The sequence below is a fragment of the Fukomys damarensis genome, unplaced genomic scaffold, assembly GCF_012274545.1.
Source record: "Fukomys damarensis isolate Sample0158 unplaced genomic scaffold, DMR_v1.0_HiC HiC_scaffold_4, whole genome shotgun sequence".
NCBI lineage: Eukaryota > Metazoa > Chordata > Mammalia > Rodentia > Bathyergidae > Fukomys > Fukomys damarensis.
Genome location: NW_022900916.1, coordinates 10,385,883 through 10,393,810, shown reverse-complemented (window position 1 = coordinate 10,393,810; position 7,928 = coordinate 10,385,883). Strand labels below are relative to the sequence as shown.

Below are 7,928 nucleotides of genomic sequence, written 5' to 3'. Positions count from 1 at the left end.
TGTGGAGTTTTCTGGGAAAATGGTGTGGCGGTGACTGAGGATCGTATCACTGAAATATTGATTATATTGTCAGTGAAGAGCAAGCATGGAATACACATTTGGGCTTCACTTTACACTGCAGATGTTTCCGGCAACTCGGCCCCATTACCTCACGTGACCATTTCCAAGGCTCTATCTTCACTTCTGCTTGATCACTCTTTGAGGGAGGCACTCCCAAAATGTCAGCTCTCAGTTTCTCTGCCCTTCAGCTTCTCTGACAAAGTTAACAGTCTACAGACAAATCCTTCAGTGTCCTCAGGAATCCGCACACCAGCCTTTTTAGAGGTTAGTGAACCCCTAGGTGCCCAGGCTGTCCTACATGGGGAAAAAGCATCCCCACACAATCTTTCTCTCTTATTTTTTCAAGAAGAGTAGGAGGAAGATCTAAAATAGTTAGGTCTGGCAGCTTAATCTGGGTTGGCTGCCTCTGCCAGCAATCTGTAAAAATGTGTTTTTCAAGGATAAGAAGTTTGGGCCTTAGGCCAAGCTCATGTCTGTCACCAGCAAGAAGATAAAGGATCCCTTTAACCCACCACTGCACTGTTCACCTCTGCTTAAACAGGAGCACCCTGGGCTGGGCCGGGCTACCCCCCGGGCTACCCTGAGTTGATCCTCTTTCCCTGTAGGGCCTCCTGAGTCTGCCCTTGGCTGAACACAGCAGGGCCAGCCTCTTGTAAGGTGAAACTTCAAAGGCATCCGTTCCTGGTGTCAGTATTTAGTCTTTTCACATTGCCTAAGAGGCTCAGTCAGGATGGGGACTTCAAGTACTCTTGTTTTTAATGCCTGAAAAGGTCATTTCCTAAGAAGTCAGAAGGATATAGACATGTCTAAGGGTACCTGTGGCTGCCAAGCACTGAGAATCTCTGGACAGGAACTCTCAGTAGAGTCAGGCATGGTGGTGTACAGCTGTAATCCTAGCTTTTGCAAGGCTGAGGCAGGAGGATCACTGCGAGATGGAGGCCAGTGTGGGCTACAGAGTCAATTCAAGGCCAATCTGAACTACATAGCAAGAACTTATCTCAAAACAACAATAGGAAACAACAAAAACCTGCCACTTATTCATGCAGAGCTTCATTTTAGTCAGAGCCAAAATACTCTGGATGTCCTTAAGGAAATGTCCGTTAAGCCATGTTTCCTGTTTCCTGTAGAGCACAGCTTGATCTCATCTCTGCCCCCCAGGAAAGCTATTTCCTCAGCAGTGGAAAAGCAGGTGTTCCTAACTCCTTGGGCCATTGCATAAGGCAAACTCTTCAGGGGAGCTGAGCACAGGCTAGGCTTGTTCTCCTGGCCCCACCCAGGCTTGAAGACAGGCCCAGCTGAGAGAGAAGTCACCTCCCCAAACCTGCCTCTCCACTGGGGTACCAGGATCTTAGGAAGATGGCCCTGTAGCTGGGGTGGGCAAGAAGAATAAGAGAAGCCACAGAATCATAGTGGCACAATCTTCTTAATTCTACCTGAAGATTTGGACAAGAAAGCCGTAGCTTTGAGCTTGTAAGTACAATGAGCCTTTCTCTTCTGAGTTTGGGTCCTGCTAAGTCCACATTGCTCATGACCCAGGCGATGCCAGTCATCCCTGCTGCCTTATAGCCATCATTCAGGTAATCTTTTGCTCCTGGGCTCCCTCCCCAGAGCTCTAGGCTGGCCAGGAGGAACGCCTGGAGCTCTGATGGGTCATCAGGGGTGGTAGGGAAAGGCCCCACCCTTCTGGGGTGACCTTGCAGCAGTGGTAGGACGCGACATGGGTTAGGGTAAGAGCAGGTCTACAGGGCAGTCTGTCACCCCGGTCACTGTGCCTTCCCCAGGCTCCATCTCTCCACCTGCCCAGCTAGAGGAGATGAGGATATGACCAGAAGTCTCTGTGGACTCCGTGTGTCTGTGGCTGCTTCACCCAGATCCCTGCAGAGCCTGGTGCTCTCCAGTCCACAGTACAGGCTTGGGGCAGAGGTGAGGAATTGGGCCTGGTCAGGTTCCTCCTGACTCCGGGAGCCAAAGGTAGCCATCGAGGGGCGGGGCTTTATATTCCACTTGGCAAGCAGAAAGTAGAGGAGTAACGCTTTGGCAGTGTTGGTCCTGGAACCCTGTCACCTGGACACGCCAAGCAAGCCAGGTGGAGTTCAGGCATGTTCTCACCAGAAGAGCCAAAGTGGGCTCTGGCTGCGGCAAAGGTGCTGAAGATTTGCTCCTTCTTTGTTTTGTTTCAGGGCGGTGAGCACTGCAGCCAAGCCCAGCGCCTCAGCTGGGAACCCTCGCTTCCTATTCATGGCTTGGGCAGCACCTGAAAGGAACATTACTTCACCAAGCAGCCAGCCTGGGCTCTCTGTGGGAAATTTCACACACGCAGGCACGCACTCACTCTGCACCAGAGAACACGCATAGCTTTTTGGCACAAATGTGAACCTTAAGTCGCTCCTGCCTCTTAAATGCACTGCATCTTTCTCTCATGTGCAGCGCTACTTGTAAGACCAACAGCTGTTTTTCTGATGATTCCTGCCCATTTGGGAGATTTAACTCTATGGCCTCCTTCTGCCCTTTGCCGGCCTCCATGACAGCTGAAGAGCAGAGCCTTGCAATTACGAGGCCCTGAGCAGATTCGCAAGGGCAGAAAGTGCATGCTGTGGGGCTTCCATCACCAAAACAAGGCCTCGCCATGAGTTCAGGTACATTTTTCTCAACTTTTTTTTTTTTGAAGGTACTAATGATTGAACTCGGCCTTTGTATTCTGCTACATCCCCAGTCCCTTTTTTTTTTTGGTTGAGAGGCGTCTCCCTAAGTCATTACATGGTCCAGGCTGGGCACGAACTTGGGTTCCTATTTCAGCCCCTCCAGAGTACTGGGATTCCAAGCGTGTGAGTCACCACCATCCCAGCTTTCAGCCAACTCGCCTCAATTCTCTTACTTAGAGCTCATCTATGTCACTGAGTGGTGATGCCGAGTCACGTGGGGTTAGAAACCAGTGCCAGCATGCTGACACCGTGGCTACTGCTATTTCTGGTAGTAACAGACTGTTCTCTGACTCAGGAGTCTCATGTCTTCTACCAGCATCTGTGAAACTGGTAGGTCAACTGCTTCTCCCACCCACAAGTCAGATATGGAGCAGCCTGGGAGCCCCTTGAGCACAGCAGCTCTAGGACCTGCTCAGACAGCAGGGTGACAGTGGCAGTGGTGGCCAGCAATGCTGTCCTCCAGGCTTCTGCTCAAACGTCATCTTGCCAGAGTGGTCTCCCCTGGCCATCCCATCCCCCAGGACATCTGTGCCTTTGGAGGCTGTCACCTCTGTGCCTTTATCTTGATTTTCTGTCCTTCACACTTATACCATGTGTCATTTCCTGTATTTATTTGTTGTCTGCATTCCCCTACATGACTGCAGATTCTGTCCAAGAAGGGGATTCAGTTTGTAGCTATGATACTGCCACTAAGGACAGTGCCCTGCACAGGAGGTGAGGCTGTCAGACCAGAAAGTTCTCTGGGTCCCTTCCAAGTCCTCTCACCCAGGTAACCACTGTTCTGATGTCTAGGATTATCTTTGCTGATTCCTGAACTTCATATAAATAGGATGTGTTCATATGAACATACTGAGCGGATGTGCTTGTCTGTGTCTTTGCATTGCTGTGTGTCTCAGGAGCAGCTTGCTCTTCTTTTATAGCTGTAATATTCCACTCATGGATATATCTCCATTTATGGGTATACCATACTTTGTTTACAATTCTTCTGTTGATGAGCATTTGTGTGGTTTGGAATAAAGTTGCAATGAATTTTGTTATTGTTTTTGCAGTACTGGGTATTGAACCCAGAGCCTTCTCATTGAGTTATATCTCCAGGCCCTTTTAACTTTTGGATATTGAGACACTCTCACTAAATCATTGTTATGGCTATCTAGATGTCTCACCAAAGCCTCTTGTGATCATAGGTGGGGCTTTCCAGAAGTGGCTGGATTAAGGGTGTGATACTGGGATTATGGGTATGTGGAACTGGATTAGTTCTCTAATTGGTTTATCATAGTTCTGGTTTCGGTAATGGGAAGCTCCACCCTTTGTGTAGGTGGCAACACCCAAAAGGCTTATAGTTTGGATGGGATAAAAGGAGAAAGGGAAGGCAAGCTTGCTGCTGCTGCTGGCTGCTTCCTACTACCCTGCCTTGGACTGTTGCTCCTCTCCCATGCCACCCTACCTTGGAGCCAGCCGCATATATACTGAAACCTCTACAAACTGTGAGCTGAAATAAGCCTTTCCTCCTTTAACTTGTAGGTTCAGGTATATTTTCTCAGCAACAACTAAAGTAATTAAGGCAGTCACCAAATTGCCCAGGTTGGACTTGAATTTACACTCCTCCTGCCTCAAACCCCCAGAGTTCTGGGATTACTGACATGCACCACTAAGCCTGGCTACAGTGATCTTTCTTGTACACATATTTTTGTCCCTGCTTATTTTCTACAATTCCAGGGGCACAATGATGTGTGTGCCTATGTGTGATTAAAGGGAAACTTTGACAAGGCCCTGAGTGAGCTGATGGTCTGAGATATGCTGGAGGATTATCTTGACCGAGAAGCAAAGGATTGGAACTCAATTCCCAGGGACCCAGGGTGACATCACCTCACTCATGCTGCTCTCCTGGAGAAAAGGAGATTTGGGGGGAAAACACATGTCTTTGATGCACAATCATTTTTGTGCACCTAGCATGACTTTTACATCCTTGACAAGGAGCCAGGCTGGAGAATGGGCCAGAACCAGGATGTAAGTACACGGGAAAAACTGTGTGGCCCCATGTTAAGGAAATGTTTTAATTTCTGTGTAATCATACCCAGGCTCTAAAGCATATTTCACTGATTCCAATGAAAGAGGTGACCTCCTAGCTTCTGCTAAACAACTTCTCATCTGACAACCACACATCACCCTCACAGACCCTGTTTCCCTTCTAGCTCCTTCCCTAAATGTTTCTGACCTCCCAGGCCACTCTACTGGTTCAGAGGCTCCTAAGGCGAGGCTCCTTCTCAAGCCTTGCCTCAAGCTTCTTCCAGAAAAGAAAGGAAACCGTCAGTGATCAGGAGCGTGCTATGGCTGTGTGAACTGTGTGAGATCGTCTGCCTCCATCCCTTTATTTAGCCTTTGACGGATGAAGAAACAGAAGTGAAAAAAGGTTGATTTACTTAGAGTCATGCCTTTATAGTTACTTTCTTGTTTCTGGGACAAAATACCTGACACCCACATGTTAAAAGAGGAAAGGTTTATTTTACTACGAGGTTTCAGTCCATAGTTGGCTGACTCTAAGGCAGGGTGGCAGGGCAGAGGAGACACAGTCCATGGCAGGCATGGCAGTGAGCCTGCCTTCCATCTTTCCCTTTTTATTCCATGCAGGCTACAAACCTATTGGTTGGTGCCACCCACACACAGGGTGGGTCTTGCTTCTTTGGAAACTCCATCATCCACACCCAGAGCTATGCCAAACCAATCAGTGGACTGATCCACTATCACACATTCATGATCCAGTCACTCCCTGAAGCCCCACCTACGAGCGCATGAGACTTTGGATATAAGACAGGCCTTATCAGAGTGTGTCTGAGTTGCTGTCCACTGGGAAGGAGCTAAGGAGAGCAGCTCTGGCCAGGCTCACAGGGAGCTTCTGGAAACATCAGCTTCATCTCCCTCCCTCACGCAGAGCCCTGTGGTCCTTGGTAGCAGGTATACTCTAATTTGGTGCATCCTAATTTCTGAGGATAGCAAATCAGTCTCCTCTTCTGTCTGCATAGAACATTAAAGCCTTCAGAGAAACAGTCCTAGAAAAGTATCAGAAAGCAAGAAGCTTGTCCCCAGATGTGCCCTGTGTCACAGGCACCCTTTGCAACAGTCTGCAGTCAGGACAGGGTTCTCTGAGGCTGGGAGAAGCTGTGGAGAGGATCCAGCGAACAAGCTGCAGCAGATCATTCTGGGCTTCAGGAGGGGTCTGGGGACAAAGGTGATCAAGGCTTCCCTCCCCTGGCTTCTGCTCAATCTCAGAACACTTGGGTCAAGTCCTCTCTAAGGCACTGTGGGACTGTACCCTTCTTAAGGGGGTCCGAGGCACTGTGGATGGGAGACCTTCTTCTGGGATGTTCCCCCAGGAAGCTCCCCATCCCTGGAGAGGTTAGAAGAACTTCAGCCTCTCCCTTTGAGGGACAAAGAGCACCGGTGGTGGAGACACTGCGTGGCTGGGGAGTGTAGATTCCAGCTGCTACGCAGAGGGGAAGGGCCGAGTGGCTACAGCCAGGGAGAGGGGCTCCCAGGAGGCCTTGCGCCCAGCACCCCCACCTCGGGCGGGGCACCTGGAGCCCGATGCTGGCTGCTGGAAGCCATGCGCCGTTTCCCCCTCCACAGAAGGAAAAAGGCTCTGAATGCTGGCCTGTTGCCCAGAACGGAGGCTGCAGGGAAAATAGGGACAGCTGCTCACCCAGACCAGTGGGCTTGGCAAAAGCGGGTCGCGCAGTCACCAAGAAAGGGTCGGAGCCCAGCTCTGCTCCCCGAGGCCTGTCCTTTAGGTGGCCAGTCCACCCCGCCCCACCTTCAAGGTTCCGCCAACAAAGAGAGCTGGCCTGGCTTCCAGCGCACAGAAATCAGACCCAGGACCTCCAGTTGGGGAGTCGGCAGGGGTGACTCACAGAACTTTTGGCCCTGGCTCAGCTGCTCCGCCCATCCGGAGAGGCTGCGTGGCCATCTCAGCCCTCCTGGCTCCTGCTGGCCTTGGAGTGTGGTGGAAGAGTCTAGAACACACACGCCCTACATGTGCCCCAAGCCCTTGAGTCAGGATCCCACCTCCATACCTTTCACACACCCAGCAGCTCTAGGGAGAGACAGGTACTTGGGAAATATTTACAGCTTGGTTAATAACCGGCTCTGTCAGATCCCGTGATCTGGGGTCCGACAAACCAGGTTCCAATGTGGGCTGTCGCCTGCTGGCTGGGAGACTCAGAGGATGCCTGGGCCTCTCAAAGGCTCCACTTTCCCAGGTACAAAGTGTGGCTGACGCTTCACAGAGCCAGTGAAGGATTAAACAAAGCAACATATGGCAAGCAGGAGGGCATTGAAGGAGAGCTCCCTCCATCCAACCAACTGGAGACCCCATCACTCCCTCAGGGAGCGGAAGAGAAGCCAGCTGCACCTGTCAGGGCAGGGGCCTGTTGGTTTTAGGGTCACAGCTGTCACTGTCGGCGGGGAGCTGTGAGTGGCGCATCTGCTGGGCCCCACGTGCGTGCTGGGGAGAGGCCTTCTGCCTCACTGTTGCCCTGGCCTGGGGGCCATGTGTGCAGTGGCTGTTAACACCCAGGGTGGCATGAGCCTGGCTGCCACCTGCAGGAGAAGAGGAGAAAAGTGAGTGATGGGTCACCCCGGAAACTCCGCTTGGAATAAGTGAACCCCCCAGAGGGTTCCTGGGACGGAGTGGAGCCATTTAATGCATGTGGGCTTTCTGATGAGCAGGAATTTTAACAGCTGCTTGCCCCAAATCTAAACAAGCCCCACGATGATTCCTTCTCGTGGGTCCCTGGATTTCCATCATCTCAAGAGTAGCGGATGTGGGTATCACTAGGTCCCCTGAAGGGTTGCAGAGTGCAGTTCTGTACTCCTCATCATAAGTCCTGCAGCAACCGAGAAACATGTTCTTAGCCCCATTTTCTAGATCAACACATTGAGTCAAAGAGAGGTTGGGCCCCTTGCTGTAGCCTAGTCCTGTGTCTTGTCACTCCCCTCATCCACGAGACACAATACCCGTCACTCACACGCTCCTTAAAGGAGGAGAGGTTTACTCTGGCTCATGTTTTAGAGGTTTTTAGTCCTTGCGTGGCAGAAGGTAAGCTGTTCACAGCATGGCGGTGAGGAAGCAGAGGGAGGGAGGAGCCGGGGAGGGAGATAACCTCTTCCAGC

General features: G+C 51.0%; 1 long non-coding RNA gene across 1 annotated transcript; it reads left to right on the top strand.

Moving 5' to 3' along the window:
• Window positions 1-1,186: 1,186 nt before the first annotated feature.
• LOC104869032 lies at window positions 1,187-3,769 on the top strand. The gene is made up of 3 exons (XR_782168.2): window positions 1,187-1,530; window positions 1,842-1,983; window positions 2,241-3,769. It is a non-coding gene; the product is annotated as an uncharacterized LOC104869032 (long non-coding RNA).
• Window positions 3,770-7,928: the final 4,159 nt, after the last annotated feature.